This window comes from Mastomys coucha, unplaced genomic scaffold (genome assembly GCF_008632895.1).
Source record: "Mastomys coucha isolate ucsf_1 unplaced genomic scaffold, UCSF_Mcou_1 pScaffold21, whole genome shotgun sequence".
Lineage (NCBI taxonomy): Eukaryota > Metazoa > Chordata > Mammalia > Rodentia > Muridae > Mastomys > Mastomys coucha.
In genome coordinates this window covers 106,384,120-106,397,891 of record NW_022196904.1, presented here as the reverse complement: position 1 = coordinate 106,397,891, position 13,772 = coordinate 106,384,120, and the positions used below count along the sequence as shown (strand labels likewise).

Genomic DNA, 13,772 nt, shown 5'->3' with positions numbered 1-13,772 from the left:
TAAGAATCTAATCCATCCCTCTCTCCAGCATAAGTCCCTACCCCACTGCCACCGCCCATCATTTCTGAAACAGTTTTAAGTTCTGACATACTCAAGGCTCTGATTTCCTTCTGAGAATATGGGGGCAAAAGCACAATCTTGCCCATAGCAGATTCTTTCTTCATGATCACTGTGGGCTGAGGATTCACAGCACATCAGAATCTTCTCCCCAGGAAGACTCAAGATCTAGCCCTGTCCTCTTCCCTTTGGGACAGAGTGGAGTCACCAGTCTCTTAAAACACCAGGTCTTGAGAGGCAGGAACAGTGGCTACTGCTCAGGCACCTGGTGTGAGAGCTACAGGGGCGCTCTGCCCCCTTTTTATTACACTGTGGAAAAGAGAAAACTCAACAGAACACACAGGCTTTAACCTGAAGTGAGTTCTGCTTCGAGACACTGCCTGGGCATCAACATGCAAGGGCAGTAGTCAGCTCTGTGCCAGCCACGCTCTCCCTGGGACCTACATTGGGAAAATAATGGCATTTTCTCAACAAATTATCCCGCGGCTGAAGTAATAACTTGTTTATAGATATGCCAATTCAGATTTTCATCCCTTTAACCTGCTTCTAAAAGTGGTGCTGTCCCCATAGCCAAATGGCAGAGATTTAATCACCACCAAGTGTACCCCTGTCCCCTACTCCCCCACCACCCACACCTGTGCCTTGATTAATTTTAAGCCACTGACAGTCTCTTTGGAAACCATGTTTATTTTTTTCCTTTCATCTCAGATCAATGTCTCCTGTTTCTGATATAATAAATACACACTGCCGGAGATAAAACAAACAATTCCTGGGTTAAGAGGGAAAAAATACCCAGAAGCATTGTTTTATGCATGAGGCATTAAGAGTCTGGCCACAAACTTCACTAAGATCTGCCATTTAGTTAGCAGGTCCTCACTGAAGGACAGACAAGGAGGTCACAGTCTAAGCTCTCTCCTGACTCTCAGCATCCCCCGCCTCCGCCCGAGGCCATCAGGGCAGAAGGACAAGTGTGGAAAGTGAAGAGAGTGTTTGGAGCCAGCTCAGACATCCCATCATGATGCAAACTGCACAGCTTGGTTCCTGTGTTGTACTTCATGCTAGGGAACCTTGAGGCCTTGGAGAAGGGAAGATGTCAAGAAGGAGAAGGCACAAGGAAGCAAGAGATCACCTCTGCAGTCCCCACCACGGAGCCTCAGGGTTTCTGGAGTGACCCAACATGGAGCTGGGATATCTCCATGAAGGAAGAAGGGCTCTCTGGTAGCTCACTGGGGCCTGCCTACAGGGAGCTAGATGTCTGGGTACCTAGCTGGATGAACAACTTTGAACTGCTTCCTTTCACATCCCTTTCTTGTGTTCCCAACGAGGTCTTCAGCCACTCTTTACCTCCCATCCTGCATCTGTTGCATGTAACTGGGAACATTTCACCTCCAGGGATTGGGGAATAACTATGAGATTCTCGGGCAAGCTCTAGGAAAAGATAACACCTGCCTGTCTGGCCCATGAAGGGTTAGCAGCTATGGGAGTTATTATTCCTGTGGTCCTGGGGTGTCATTATTACATCAAGTGCCTCAGCAAGGCTGACTTCTTTAAATCAGGCTTGAAAACACTGAGGCAGCGACACATTGAGAAAATACAATTAAAAGGCCATGTGTTCAAAGATGTTTACAGCATTATTTCTTTACAGTGGTAACAGAAATCTAAATGTTCATAATTGGGGAGCTGAGATGTTAATTGAGAGAGAGGAACTCAATAAAATGTGCAGCAGTGAAAATGAATCCGAAACACACTTTAGGTGTGCAATTTTCTCTAGGGGGAACAGGTGGGAGGAGTTGTCCCTTGAGAGCAGAGCTGTCTTTATATAGCCCTGGTGTCCTCCAACTCAGAATTCTTCCTCTGCCTCTGCCTCCCCTGTTTTGGGATTACAGGCATATACCACCACACATAAGTTCAACCCACAGGTCTGTTTTTGGTTTTAAAGTGTTTACAAAAATGTAAACCTTTTAAAAACAATGGATATAGACCACAAAGTTGTGGAAACTGCAGTTGGTTAGAATGGCTGGTCATGGATGGTTGTGTTCTTTTTCCCCCCCGTGATGGACTGTTAAAAGTATCATACAAAACATTGGGTTTCATTATAACACTTTACAGGATGATTCAACATGAGGAAATACAGAATGAAAGGGAAGATAGAGGCTTCTGTCTTGAGGGTGTCTATCGGGAGTGTTGCTAGAAAATGTCCCTCCTATGTAGAGAAGTGAAGTCAGGAAGCTGTGTGGTACATAGGGTGGGACACACACAGAGGGCACTAGAGAGTGCCCTGTGAGCTCAGCCCAACATCTGAAGAGCTGATGATCTCTTGCGTTGGTCTCCCAGCATGCATCAGGTGCCTTCTGTGGGAAAGACAGAGTAGCCACTACTAGGCTCCAAGAAGGTGATGCTCACAGAGGGAGAACCTAAAGACTGAAGAGGTTCTGAAGGTGACACTCTAGGACAGATGCTGCCTGAGCACTGCTGGGGATTGCATGCGATAGCCCTTTGTCTTCAGATACAATCTGGAGCATAACATCAGAGAGGAGAGAGAGAGAGAGAGAAAGAGAGAGAGAGAGAGAGAGAGAGAGATTTAGGTACAACATGTGATTATATGTGCACTTCTATATATGTATATGTACTTATGCGTGTGTGACTATACATGTACTTCTATATGCATGCATATATGCTTATGTGTGTGTATACATGTGTGAGCTTGTATGTATTTCTACCTGTGTATGTGTGTGTTGGAGGTGGGATGACTGGGGGCTCAGATAGCATGATAGACATATGTGAGACAAAAATCAACACGGGTGGGGGCCTTGGGGAAGGACAGATACTGCTACCCTACCCCGAAGCTGGGGAGTACACAACCTGGGCTGTCCCTTCAGCAACTAAAAGCTCTCAGGCTTCCGCTTTCCTCCCATCAGAGCAAACATTGATGGTCCTTTCACTTAGAAGGAAAGAGGAAAAGATGTCATACTCCTTGTCATGGCTGTCAACATGACACGCAGCCCCCAGAGCTTCTCGTTTGCACACTTCTGGGGTGTGCACACACAGCACAGCATCAAAGCAGCAGAAGGGAAGTAATCGCCAGCTCACCCAGTGGCAGGCACTGCCTTAGTGAAACACTTGGTGCCCACCCATTCCACACGGGGAGGAAGTCAAGGCTGGCTATATGTCCAGGCTGCTCCCTCAGAGCTAGATGGTAACCAACTGGTGAAGTCCCGCTTGAGGTCTGGGCAGCCTGCTGTCTCAGGAACATCCTTAGCGGACACTCCAGCATATAGGAGCATGCGCACAAAGAATGCTCTGCCCACACAGCCATGCAAAGGCAGCCTAGAGCTATAAAAGGGCACAGGTCGGATTGTAGTTCAGTGGGTAGAGACGCTTATCTACCGTGCATGGAGCCCTGGGTTCAATCCCCTCGCACCACAAAGACCAGACATACGAGTATACCTCTGTAATCCCAGCTTAGAGAGATGAAGGCAGGAGTGCCAGACAGTTACCATAGCAGGTTTGAAGCCAGCTTCAGTTACATGAGACTCCTGTCTCAGAAAGAGAGAGGCATAAAATGCACACATTCATGCCTCTAAGCCCATCTTCAGACAGGCTGCCCCTTTGCACATTTCTGGGGACCCCACTCACACACAATACCAAAGATGAGATCACCACCAGACTTGGAAAGTCAGTGTGCAGAATCCCCCTGCCTGAGCAGACAGTATCACCTCCTGGGCCCCTTCCTCACACCACAAACACCTCTAAGATCAATGTCTCCCTGTGCTTAGGAGGCCTCCACAGCATGGAGCCAACTCCTGCTAGTCCCTGAATGTGGTTCTTGTCAGCTCAGTCTCCTGCACACAACACCGTGCCCTGTTTCTCCTGGCATTGGAGCCCTGTGTCTGCTCCAGCCCTCATTTTCACATCTTTCCTCCCAGCAGACACAAGGCTCGCTCAGTTCTTGGGATTCCATGTGGCTGCCAAGGCCCGGTGGCGGGAGGGCTTCAGAAGCCACTTTATAAAGCGAGCCACGAGGCCCAGGCGGCTGACTTTCCATCCGCTATACACCCCACCCAGAGGCGCGGGGCTCTGTCACAGTTAGCCCTTGTTCTCACCCACTGGGAGCCCTGGGGAGTTGGGATTCAGGAGGACAGAAGCCAACCTGGCTTCTGGAATCTTCCTCTGAGGGCCTCGGCTGCTGTGGGCAGCCAGGACAGCTGATGCAACTTCTCAAAGACACCCATTCACAGTTGGGGCCTATGAGCCAGGAGGTACTCAGGCTAGACCAGAACAAGTAGGCTCCCTGTCATCTATAGTGGCTGAGAAGTGGGCTTGAAGCCAGCAGCGGCCAACCTGGAGCCCCAGGGCATAACACAGGCCAGAAATAGACTAACAGAAACGACTGTTCCAACTCTCACCTTCTTTGTACCTGTAACCATAGCCATACCATACCCAAGGAGAATGGCCACTTGAAGTCAGCTCCTATTTGTGAGTTTAGCACATAGTTGCCAAGTATTTATTGAGTACCTACTATGTGCTAGAGGGCATTGTTGGCACCTGTGAGAATAAAGTATCAGGTGAAGCAGCCTCCATTCGCTAGCATCATTATCTTCAAGATCTTCAAACTCTCCACAGCTCCTGAGGTAACTCATGGCTGTGTGAGCCAGAGAACAGCATTTGCTCTCTCTGAGGACTCTACCAGAATTTCTGTGAACTCTCTAGGAGTTTCCAAGTTACTCTGAGGGACCTGAAGAGACCAGGTTGATCTCTATCATTTGCCACCCAAACACCACTGGGGCCTAGGAAACCTGGGAGCAACAGGAATGAGGAAATGCAGGTTGAGAAGGCAGCGGGAGAGCATTGTGCTCATCTGGGAAGGCAAAGAGGCAGAGTCCCAAGTTCCCTGACACTCATCTGTGGGGTCAAGGGTCAGGAGGGACCACAAGCCCTTCAGGACAGTAGGGAAAATGCCTCACACTAGGATGGCTTATCTAAGAGCCAGGCAACAAAGAGTCATCTTCTCGCCTCCTTATTTGCCAATGCCCATTCAGTGAATTATTCTGTATGCGCAGAAGGCACTCGACATAGCTTGGGTGCTGAGATGAAGCAAGGAAGGGGTAGGGGACATAACAGACCACCTCAGAGGGCAGCCTGCCCACCAGGGCTGTCTTAGGCATCTTCTAAAAGCCCCTTCATTTCTTCTCCTCCCTTCCCCTTCACTCCTCCTTTTCCTTCTCATTCTCCTCTTCCTCCTCTTCCCCACTTTAGCATGCCCAGTCTGTGGGTCTCAGCTCACTGCAGCTCTGTGACCTGAGCTTTCCTGAGTGCTCTTTCAGAAGGTGCACGGGACCAGGTGTGATTTCTTCCTGTCACTTCCAGATCTCGTGCCCTGTGCTAGCACCTCAGCCTCCAGCTCCCTGACATGGGGCAGCACAGCTTTCTTTTAAGGCACCTGTGAAATCTTGGCTTTAATATTACCTGTGCCTCTGCTTTGGAGGTGGCTCAGTGAGTTAAATGTTTTCCATGCAAGCATGAGGACCTGGCTTTAATCGCCAGCATTTACATGTAAAGCTTTAGAGTAGCCTGTGCCTATAATCCTAGGCATAGAAGGGCAGAGGCAAGATCTATGGGGTTCAATGTCTGGCTGAAAGTATGAGCTCCAGAGAGACCCTGTCTAGAAAAATAAGGTTGGGAGTAAAGATACTCAGCATCAACCACGACCCAGCTCCCCACAATCACCCACTCACATATACATACACACAAATACACACACTGCCTCCTAACTACAGTGACATGTACTCATGGACAGAGTACTTAAAGATAATCCCAGTTCTTAAGGGATTATTCTACCCAGAGCCCCAGGAGAAATGCAATCCCAATTTCTGAAGTTTGTTCTAAGTCCTGAATCAGCATCATCCTAGGTCAGGCACAGGGTCAGGTTTTCTGCTGGGTGTTCACAAGAGCACATGTGCATTTGCTAACGAGTAACTCCATGTGCAGCTCCCACCTGGAAAACTACTGAGGTTTTTCCAAACCCACTGGCCAAGACCACGGTAGCGTGTGTGAGATGCGTTTAGCTGCTAGCAGAATAAAGCGGCTTCCTGTGGTTTTCAGACACCCGATTTAGACAGCAGTGAGAACCAAATTGGGCTTCAGAAACCAGGCCAAGGCATCTGCCCACAATGACACCTATCAGAATCGCAGAAAGCCTTAGTCAGAGAAAAGAGACACAAATTACAAAGACCTTCCTCAGAGCCGCCTTCTAAAAGTGAACAGAAAGAGCCCAGACCCGTCGAAGGGTGCCAAAGTCAACTCCTTCCGAGCTAGAAAGAGTCACGGGTCAACATCAACTTGCAATTTCATTCTATTTTGGACTTTACTGGAAAGCAGAAAAGAAGGGGGTGTGAAAAAGGCCAGCAACTAGAAGGTAAGAAGGGAACCAGATTTCACAAGTGACCCAAGAATCGCAAGGCCCAACAGCCTAGGTCTGATTCAGCCCCAGGGTCCCACAAGTTCACCCCGTACAGTAGCGCATTAGCAGTGAGTGATGCGTATGGCATTGACTTTGACCCACAACCACCATCCTAGTGGAATTTCTTAACAGACAGGATGGTGTGAAGAGGCTCCAAGAGGGATTGCCCACTGCACCACACTGATTCAACTGGTTTTAACAGTTGCTCCTGAAAGGGGGCTAGTGGTTGGCTCAGTTGGTAGTGTTTGCCTCATAGGACACCCTAAGCTTCATCCCCCATACAGCAAAAATTAGGTACAATGGTGCGGTGTGCCTCCAATCCTACTACTTGGGAGGTGGAGGCAGGAAGATAAGAAGTTCAGGGGCATTCTTAGTTCCATAGCAAGTATGGGGGGATGCTGGGCAACAGGAGAACACTGCCAAAGAAAACAAAGGATTTGTGTGAGGTAGAGTGTAAGCTGCAGACAGGAGACTAACACTACCCAGCCCAGACATAGAAAGGACGCCTCAAAGCATTCCTGGTGACCTGAATGGTATTTGTGAGAAGCAGTGTTATACTTCAAATTCTACTACAAAAGCTAATGAGCCACCTATCATGAGACCAGACAACATAGCCCCTGACACTGTAGCTCCTGAGTTCATAGCCCCACCCAGAAACGAAGACTTAAAAGCCCACAATGTACTGCTGCGCATGCCTGTGCCCGTGCGCGGTAGTCAGAGGAGGATGTCGGGTGTACCTCACTGAACCTGGAGTTAGGCTGGCATCCAGCAAGCCCCGGTGATCGTCCTGTCTCCATCTTCCACAACAACACTTAGAGGCAGGTATGAGACCAGACATTTTTTAATGTTAGATATCATCACTTCACAAAGTTAAAAGTTTCTCTGTGCCTTTTCTAGAGACTGATACCAAGCTCTATCAGGGAAGGGCAGTGCCTTTTTCAGTAAAGGAGAGCTCAGTGCTCACATGCCTGGATCTAAACAACTCTTTCCAGCCCTTTGGGAGCGATGGACACTATTCAGCAGGCACCTGTAGAAGACATGCTATAGGTTACAGGCCTATGTCACAGGCATGTTGCAAAGTTTATGCCAGTCAGACATGACCACACCTGGACTTTGGACCTACAGCACTAAGTTGTCTCAGAAACAAGAGCTGCTGTTCCCTGGTGCTGTGAGCAGGTCTGAAAGAGCAGCATGGAGGCCCCAGTGCTGCTAAATTCTTGATAGAGTGCCATCAAAATAAAGAGCTACTTAATGCAATTTGCTTCCTAATTAATTATGTTATCGCTAAATTGAATTATATTGTTTTCTTCGCCGAGGAATTCTGGTGCGATCACCTTGGGCTGCTTGAAATGCCCAGCCATGAAAACCCTGCTTAGACGGTGTCCCTGTGGTTGTACTTGATAAACACAAGGCTGGTGGAGGGTTTGGAAGAAATTCCTTGATAATGATAACGAGGCCTCGAGATGCCAAATGGGCAAAAACTACCACGTATCTCTAAGTATGTATGTGTGTGTGTGTACATGTGTGTATCTGTGTCTGTGTTTGTATGTTTATGTATGTGTGTATAATTCTGTGTATTTGTGTGTGCATGTGTGTGTGTTCATGTGTGTATGTGTACTAGCTAGTTTTATGTCAACTTGATAAGTGTTCGAGTCATTTAGGAAGAGGGTGTCTCAACTGAGAAAATGTTCCCATCAGATTGGCCTATGAGCAAGTTTGTTGCAATTTTTCTTGATTAATGATTGCCATGAGGGCCCAGATCACCTTGGATAAGGTCTTGAGGTCTATTTAAGGAAGCGACTTGAGCAAGCCAAGGGGAGAAAGCCAGTAAGCACCAGTACTCCATACCATCTGCTTCAATTCCAGCCTCTAGGTTCCTACCCTGAGTTCCTGCCCTGACTTCCATTCATGAAGGACTATGATCAGGGTGGGTAAGCTGAAATAAACCCCTTTCATCCCCAAGTTGCTTTTGGTCATAGCTTTTAATCATAGCAATAGAAACCCAAAATAAAAACAACAAAAAAAAATTGTATATGTGTACATCTGTTTGTATATGGTTTGTGTGTCTGTATATATGTATACTTGTGTGTGTGTGTTCATGTAAGTACATATGAATGTGCCTATGAATGCATGTGGAAGCCAGAAGTCAACTTCAACTGTTACCCATGGTCCTCATGTGACAGTTTGTTTTGTTTGTTTGTTTATTGTCAACTTGACACATTCTATATTCATCTGAGGAGAGAGAACCATAAATGAGAAAATGCCTCCATTAGAGTGACCCGTGGGCAAGCCTGTGGAACATTTCCTTAATAGATCCTTGATATGAAAGAGTTCAGCCAACTGCAGGCAGTGCCATCCCTGGGCTGGTGGCTCTGGGTGTACAAGAAAGCAAACCAAGCAAGCTATGGGCAACAAGCCCGTCAATAGGGAGTGTTCCTTCATGGACTCTGCTTCAGTTTCTGCCTTCAGGTTCCTGTCCTGTTTGGGTTCTTGCGCTGATGTCACCCAGTTTTGGAGCGTGTCCTTTCCTCTCCAAGTTACTTTGGTCATGGTGTTTATCACACCAATAAGAACCCTAGCTAAGATAATGGCATGCATGGTAAACACTTTATCGACTGAGCCATCCTGGAAGCCCTGAAAATTTGCTTGTGACCAGCAAATGAAAATGCTTCTTGGTTGGCACTGAATTCTGAGGGCTCTTGCTGTCCTGGAGTTTCCAGTCTCTAACAGCTGATAGCTGGAAGCTGAGGACAGAAGCTAAACAGAAGCTCTGGGGCCTTGAAGTCTCCTAATGGAGCAAGAGGTTCATCCAGAAGACTGATGGACACTGCTAATTCAGCCTGCGACCCAGACAACCCACAGCTGACAGGCAGAAGGAGCATCAATGAGAAGGACATTTTCTCCTCAGTACTTTATTCTTAAAATGTCCACTCAGACTTCCTGCATGGGCCATGCAATGGGGATCGTGAGCTCCCTGCTGTGGCAGGCTGCATTCTTAATTGGCGGGTGGCAACAGCAAGCTAGCTTCTGTCACCTTGACTTTCAGGACACAGGTGAAAAGGAATCCAAAACTGAGTTGCTCCCCACAGCTGCTGGATTTGAGGGCCTATATCACAGCGGGAGAGTTTGCCTTCCTAAGGCCCCACAAAAGCCCAAGTCCGAGGGAATCCTTCACATGACAGATTGTCTGTATAGCACGGAGTGGGGGGGGGTGTAGAGGGAACAGGGTACAACACTGAGGTCCCTGTGAAGTGGGCTAGGTGAATAAGTGCAGGACACATACACGTGCTCTGCAAATACACACATATCTCACACATACATGTGCTCCACAAATATGCATGCATGCTCCACACACAAACTCCTCACACACATACCTAGGATTCCAGAACCCATGGCTTGCCCTTGCCCGGACTCAAGCACATTCCCCACTCTATAGGCAGAAACCAGAATAAAATCCTTGTAAACAGATTAGGCACCATGGAGACTAACTGCCAATCTAACATCAAGGGCTCTGGGGGGGATTAAAAAAAAAAAACCTCTTTGAGACTAGTATTTTGGGGGTGAGGTAAAGAAGAGGAGGCAAAAGGCATTGTAAGAGCGGAAAACATTGAAGTTCACTTGGACTTTGATGGGAAGTCAGTGGTCTCATTGGGCTCTCACTGCCAGCTGCCATGTTGGAAGATAGCTCAATGGAACAGCATCCTGCCAGCCCAGTGTAGCTTTCTTTCTTAGACAGAGACTGGGTGAATCTACAGCAACAGTGTTTAATCATTTTCTACATGTTTCCCTTTGCCTCCATCTTCTGCCTCCACACAGAACTTGGTGCTTCCCCAGGGGCCCTGCCTGGTGTGTTGACTTCCCGTTTCTAAGGTAACAGAGAATAACACTCCTCTCTGAACTGTCACTCAAAGCTCAGTACAAATGAAGACCCAGGCACAAGGGCAGACCCACGGGTAGCTCTTGTTATGAACACCCTGTTTTCTCTGCACCTCCCCGCCACCACACACACACTCCTGAGATTCATGCAGTACCCACAGGAAGCCTCAACACACTAGTCTGTTTTGGAAGGGAGGGTATCTCTGCCTCATCGTGACGGAACAGAAGCTTAGTGAGTCCGAAGACAGGAATACACAGTCAAGAAGGCATCTGCTCTGGTGCGGGGAGGCCCCATTGTGGTATGGTGCAGGGCCTGTGTCTTAACTGTGGCATGGTGAAGGGAAGTGTGTATGCCAATAAAACTCTATTAACAAAAACCAGACAAAACGCCAGAGTCACCCATCTCTGCAGGTCCATGCGATACAATGGACCTTCAATTCTGGAGTGAACATACTGAGGAGACAATAAAACAAAGTTTAGGTGGAGGTTACTCTCAGTGCCCCCTGCTTTATTTTTTCTGTCTGAGGTAGCGTGAGCCTAGGCCCCTGTGCAGCTGGGCAAGAGCAGAACCACCAAGCTATTGCCCAAGATCTCGTTTTACTTTTAGTTTTTAAGACAGAATCTCACCAAGCTACCCGAAGCTGGCCTCACACTTTCTCTGTAGCCCAGACAGAGCTTGAAATTTGTGATCTTCTTGTCTTAGCTGCCCAAGACCCACAGGTATGTGTTATCAGGCTCTGGCCACTGTATGTTCCATTTGAAACAGCATTTGTCAGCATGGCTGAATCAATTCAGTGCAAATGCTATATGAAAAATGTTGCAGTAAAAATGAACAAGAAGTTATGCAAGGGAGAATTTAATTCAGGGACCCTTTTCTTTTTATTGAAAGTTGAAGTGGGGCACTAGCAAGAAGGCTCGCTTAGCTGGTAAGGATGCTTGCCACCAAGTCTGAAGACCCAAGCTCCATACCCCTAGACCCACATGCTGAAGGGAAAAAACTGATTCTTACAAGCTGTCCTCTGATCTCTCCACTCAGGCTCTAGCACATGCACCCAGTACTCAGATAGATAGATAAACAAACAAACAAACAAACAAACGTATTTATTTTATGTATATAAGCAGTCTGCCTGCATATATGTCTGTGTACCACATGCATTCAGTGCTTGCTCACCCACAGATGCCAGCAGAGGACATCAGATTTCCTAAGAACTGAAGTTATAGATAGTTGTAAGTTACCATGTGGATGCTGGGAATTGAACCTGGATCCTCTAAAAGAAGGATCAGTGATCTTAACCACTTCGGCTCCTAAAATAAGTATAGTTTTGAAAATTGAGGAAAAGAACCATACTCCCTTTGATTTAAGTGTGAAAAGCCTTTGGTCAATTTATGGGAAGATCACTCCAAGGACATCTAGAGCCACAGAAGTACCTCACTGAGCAGTTCCTCTCCCAGGTCTCTGCAAGACTCTCTGGCTAAGTAGTTGCAGATCTATCTACATTCGAACAATCCAGGGTATTAGTGTTAGTATTATCCCACTCAACAAGAGGCTCAGCTGTGCACCAAGTTTATTCAAAGCAACAAACTGCCATTTCATGGCTTGCTCTTTTGTTTTTGTAGAATCGAACTTTGAATTTTATAAAGTAATAATAAGGTGAACTTAGGTGCACGTAGGACACATGAATCCAAATTATAGTTTTTATCCAAAATCTAGTAATACTAGATTTATATGGTTACAATTTTTAGCTTTGTATTTTCAAATAATTACAGACTCTATACACTTAATTTTTTAAATTAGCTTTGGAAGTATAGATAATGTAATTTCCTTCTTCCCTCCTCCTCCACTTCCTGACAAGCCATCTACTCTGAGCTACACCCAGCCTGCTAATGTCAAATGGTTAGTGATGTGTTTATAAAAAGATAAAGAGGGGGGATATGTTCTATGGAGGTGTGGTGAGGTGTGGGGGAAGGAGGTGCCTCAGCCAGCCCATGCTGAGGCATCTCTTCCTCCTGAGGGACCAGCCACATGACAACAGTATAGTATAGAATAGTTTATTTAGGGCATGGGGAGGGGAGTCAAGAGGGTAGGAGAAGCAGAGAAAGGCAGAGAGAGTAGAGAAGTAGAGGAGTAGGGGCTGGCCGTGAGCATGTGGAGAGAAAGGAGGCAAGGGAATGGGGAGAGGGTGGGAGCAGGAAGGCAAGAGGAAGAGGGCCAAGTGAGCAACAGAGTGAGGAGGGGGCAAGCAGTCCCTTTTATAGTGAGTCAGGCCTACCTGGCTCTTGCCAGGTAACTGTGGGGTGGGGCATACCTGGCTGTTGCCAGGTAACTGTGGGGCGGAGCTTAGATAGAATGCTAACAGCAACAGAAATATGCTATGCTTGATGTTAAGTGATAACCGCTCAATGCAGAAAAATCTGTTCAACGCATAGAACAATTCAAAATTAAACCATGTTTTATTTTACAAACAAGCCCGGGGTAGGACAGATAAGCAGACATGAGGATGGCAAGGCTAAAGAAGCATGGTCACAGCTCAAGTAGCAGAAGCCAGGTTACCACGCAGGTCATCTTCATCTGAAAACCTTCCAGTGATGACATCTATTATCACGAACATGTCACATCTTTTTACCATTCTTTGTAAAGTTAAGCCCCACCCATCCAGAGAAATGTGAGGGGCTAGTTATTCAGATTTTCTAGTGTTCTAGCACAGGGTGGGATTGCCCCACAGACCCCTGCTGTGCCTGCTGATCACTGTGTTGTGTTTGGAAAGGGTGGCCAGTTAAGAGCTGTGAGCTTGGCAGAGAAGCAAATGTCAACCCAGAACACCAATTTACTGCATGAACTGGTCTCTACTTCAACAGCTGAATCTTTCAGTGGGTATGCAAAGCTGAAGGTGGGGGGAGAGCTGGCCCCAGCCAGATCTCTTCAGTGCTGGGTCCTGTATAAACTCCTGGAACAGAAAGCAGGCAACTGTTCTTGGACGACTTCAATACATGCACACACCCCTCCTGTCAGCCTCTGTCTTACTTTAACTTTATGAACAGATCGCCTCAGGAGAGCAAGCTTCCCACCAAGCTCTAGGATTCCATGAAAAGCATGTGAGTGGTGTACTTTGAACTTAACAGAACACCTGTACCCATGTCTCTCATAGATTTTCATGTTCCACAATTACTTGTTATCCCATATAATATAGTCTGTTCATGATTTCCCATCCCCCAGGGTCTCCCACATCCTCCACCCCCACCCACCCAACTCCAGTCCTCTTTCTCTTTCTCTTTGGAAAACAAACAGGCAAATAGAAAATGCAAACAAAATAGAATTTTTTTAAAAAAAGAAAAAAAGGGAAAGCACACATTAAAGAGCAAGAAAACACAAAATTGGATG

At 47.0% G+C, this 13,772-nt stretch overlaps 1 protein-coding gene and 1 long non-coding RNA gene across 2 annotated transcripts in view; one reads left to right on the top strand and one right to left on the bottom strand.

The window, feature by feature from the left end:
• Positions 1 to 13,772, bottom strand: part of Xylt1 (xylosyltransferase 1) — a 289,336-nt gene that overhangs the window by 231,132 nt on the left and 44,432 nt on the right. The window lies entirely within an intron of this gene.
• On the top strand, positions 6,950 to 7,774 carry LOC116102846. Its single transcript, XR_004123307.1, has 2 exons — positions 6,950 to 7,339; positions 7,415 to 7,774. It is a non-coding gene; the product is annotated as an uncharacterized LOC116102846 (long non-coding RNA).